This window comes from Molothrus aeneus, chromosome 16, assembly GCF_037042795.1.
Source record: "Molothrus aeneus isolate 106 chromosome 16, BPBGC_Maene_1.0, whole genome shotgun sequence".
Classification (NCBI taxonomy): Eukaryota; Metazoa; Chordata; class Aves; order Passeriformes; family Icteridae; genus Molothrus; species Molothrus aeneus.
Genome location: NC_089661.1, coordinates 9222950 through 9227032, shown reverse-complemented (window position 1 = coordinate 9227032; position 4083 = coordinate 9222950).

The following is a 4083-nucleotide window of genomic DNA, read 5'->3' as shown; positions in this document are numbered from 1 at the left end:
GGGAAGGCAGGCGGTGGGTGGGAGGAGAAGCCGACCCGCTGAGGGGAGGGAGGAGGCGGGAGCCGGGCAGCGTGGCCGCCCCTCACCGCCCGCGGCCCCAGCAAGGCACCGCCTCCCGCTCCCTCAGCGGGCGCCTGGCGCGCCGCCTGACAGCGCTACGGCGCCGGGACCCTGCCAGGTGCTGTATTCTAGTGACAAAACGGACCGAAATCGGAGCAGAACCCCCAGCTAACACCGTTAGGTATCAGCGATGGGGAATCCCGGGGCCAGTGCGGACAGGAAGGAGAGGGGGTGTGCAGGTCTCACAGGAGAGCCACCCAAATTTGCTTTCATTTGTGTTCGCGTTGGGCACGGAGATGAAAGGAGGGGCTGTCCTGGGCAGGTGCTCCCATGGGAAGCACCCCCTGCACGGCCGCCGCCCCCCGAAGATCCCAGCCCTGAGGGAAGGCACAGGGGAGCAGCGACCACGGGGCCTGTCTGCGCTTCAGGTTGGTCTTTGGAGCTAAATTAAATCGCACTATTGCACATTTCTCCATAAGAAATGGCAGTATTATGCACCGGATTTCACGTTCCAAAGTCCGTGTTTCCTCAAAGCAGCCACATGTGAATTGGTCCCAAAACACTGGCTTTTTGGATTGAAAATGACCATGTTTAAGCTTTTCCTCAAGCTAGAATTTGTGGAAAATTTAAACAAAACTCCTTATCCTTTCATGAGTTACATGGAAATTAATGTAAATAGGTTTTGGCTTAATTGTATTACTTGGCAGCCTTCAAAGAATCTGCCTTTTTTACTGCTGTTCAATCCCTTACTCATGTAAATAATCCACATTATTGCTTTTTACCATGAGTAGGGGTTACAGAACCGAGACTGGAAGATGTGAGTACATAATTTGTGACAGATGGATGGTCTCTTGCAGCACCACAGACAGAAAAATGCACAGTCCCTGTGCTCTCCAAAGAGAGCAGAAAAACACTGCTGCTGAGATAATCTTCAGGAGGAAGATTACCAATATTTAATTAAAAATACACAGAGCAGATGCTCTGACTCTCTGCCAGGAAAACCCGCCATTACTTACATAAATTAAACTGTGTCTCAGCATGGGGACTGGAGGGAGCAGCACACATGCTGGAACACCACCTGCAATTTGACAGTACCTGTAATTTTGTCACCAATTTCCAGCACCATGCTGAGGCTGCAAGCCCTGGTTTGAGAATGTCAAGCAGACACTTGACTGAGCCTCTGTTTAATGCTGCTTCCTAAGGGCACATTTTTTTCGCAAATTCATGCAGAGTTTAAACTGAAACACATTTGCAATGTTAGTGATTGTGCAGAAGAACTCTTGAGGTCTTATTAATCTCTCAGCTGCAAATCACTGTGGTAAATATTAGCAGTTATCAAGAACTGAGCCCTTTTGCCTCATGAGCACCAGAACCTGCATTTCTTCATTTTTCACTCTGCTGTCAGCCCAGTTGAGCACCCTGAGGAGAGCAGCACCCAGCAGGGCTGATGTTGGGATGCTTCATGGCAGGGCCTGGGAAGAACACAGACTCATCAAATGAATTCTGAAAGCCTGGAAAAGCCAGATGTCTGGTTCCCACTGTGTGAAATTGTGTTGAGAATGGTTAACAAATCACCACCTGCCATGGGAGGCTACTGATAAAGGTGGAATAGTCTAACTGGTGTGATCCATGAGCACAGCTGAACACGTCATGAGAGCAGCTCGTTTTAAACTCAGGCAAATCATGGATCATTAAGGTTGCAAAAGACCTCCAAGGTCAAGACCAACCTTTTACTGAATCCCCCCACACCCACATGACCGTATCACAAAATGCCACGTCTACTTATTTTTTGAACACTTCCAGGGATGGGGACTCCACCACTTCCCTAGGCAGCCTGTTCCAATGCTTAACCCACTCTTTCAGTGGAGAAATTTTTCCTAATATCCAACCTGAACCCCTACAATGCAGCTTGGGGCCATTTCCTTTTGTCTTGTTACTTGGGAGGAGAGACTGGTCCCCATGTTGCCACAACCTCCCTTCAGCAGGCAGTTGCAGGGAGCCTCCTTTTCTTGAGCCGGAACACCCCCAGCTCTCTCAGCTGCTCCTCACAGGATTTACCCTCCAGACCCTTCACCAGCTCTGTTGCCCTTCTCTGGACACAAAATACTTGGCATTATTTTGGATTAGAAGGATGCCTTCTGCCATAAATCCTCATGGAGAATGTTCTGCTCTGTCAGGAACATAGCTGATGCCTTGTCAAGCTCACACATTTCTCATGCTTTTAAATAAGCCAGCTCTGCTGCCCTGGTGCAAGGTGTACTTATTCTCAGGTTTAAGCCTGGAGCTTCTATTTTCTGTAACACTTTCTTAAAAGAACAATCAGTGATGATGAAAAACTAAAGACATGTTGAAATCAGGCATTGGCCCAGACATGCTGTATGTTCTAGTTTTAGTTTTCTATTTATACATTATGTATTCAATAAAGAGTTTGAGTCACTCTTTTTGTTGTTTGAAAATACTAAAAATTAAATTTCAAATGGCAACCTACGGAATCAGTGACCTGCAAGTCTAATATATTATTCTTCCAGTATGTTCAGCACTGCATGAATTTTTTTCCAAGGGCACTATAGCTTGTAAAGTTTCAGTATGCTCATTTTAAATAAGGTTTCCTTTAGAAATCATTGTTCTAGGGAACTGTGGTTTTTGAAAGGAAAAAGGAAAGGACACCCATTATGATATTAACTTGCAGAGCAATTTTATTCTGCATTTGTATAAATCTACAGATTTAAAAATTGCCTTTAAATCAATCAATTTCCTGACAATTTTTGCCTTCATTACTCCTATGACAATCTGGTCTTACAAGGTGAATCAAGTTGGTCATAAACCTCACTCCAGTCATTTGGGAGGTGCATGTAACACACACCTAAAACTTCCTGCAGCACCAGTGCATGACTGTCTATGGGAAGAAGGGCAATGGTGGACAAAATTTCTCCATATTGTTTTAATTGCATTGCATTTAGTCTTGCTATTTTTACCTCTGTCCACAAAGTAATTATACAAATTTCTCCTGCAGGCCTCCCAGAATTCATCTTTCTACTCACCGGTGACCGAATCAGGCTCTGGTTGCCAAAGCCAGCTCTCTGATTGAGGCGGACAGGGAAACCACCAACCCACGCGGTCCGGACCCAGCAGCAGGTAAGGAGGCAGCGGGCAGGCGGGACAGCAAAGCGTGTGCGGGCAGCCCGACCCCAGCTGCCTGCGAGATAAAGGCGGCGGGGGCCGCCCGTGTGGGGTGGGAATGGTTCAGCTGAGGACACACAGCCATGCCAAGGGAGCGGCTGCCAGGGAAGGTCACCGGCCTCGCAGCGAGCTGGCAGCTCCTGGGCAGCACGTGTGCTCTGCTGGGACCGCAGCGGGCAGGGCAGGCAGTGGGTGCCCGATACCGGGCAGGACGGGCCCTCTTCCTGGCCGGGAGCGTGTGCACACCTGCTACCGCGGCTGCCAAGGCACCAGCCAAGGGCTGCCCTCCACCCTGCGGCACCAGGGCACGGGCAAAGCCCTCCCGCGACCAGCTGGAGCTCATCCACCACAGCCGCGGCTGCTGTGGGGCACAGACCGCACGGTAGCGCCTTGCCGAGGTGCCGGCCTGGGTCTGCCGCGGACAAAGTGCCCCGAGGCGCAGCCTGACGGACCCAAAGCCGCTAGGGAGGAAGGGGCCGAGGCTCAAGGTCCGGCCGAGCCCGAGAGAGGGAGCGGGAGCCCGACTTCGAGCCCCGGCCGGCGGCCGCTCCTCCGGCTGAGCGCGGGGCCACGCGCGCAGGCGGCGCCGGGCACGGGGCGGCGGCGCCACCTACCGGGCGGGGGCGGGGACTGCGCTGGGCCGGGCCTGGCGGTGCCGCCGCAGCCGCGGGCACGGAGAGCGCGGGGCCGGGACCGGCGGCAGCAGCGGCATTCACGGGGCGCGGCGGGCGCTGCAGGCGGGGTGGTGCCGCGGACACGGGTGGGCAGTATATACAGAGGGATGGAAGGAATGGCGGCGCTGCCCCCCTCAAAGAGGCCTGGCGGGCGGCTGAGCAACCAGGC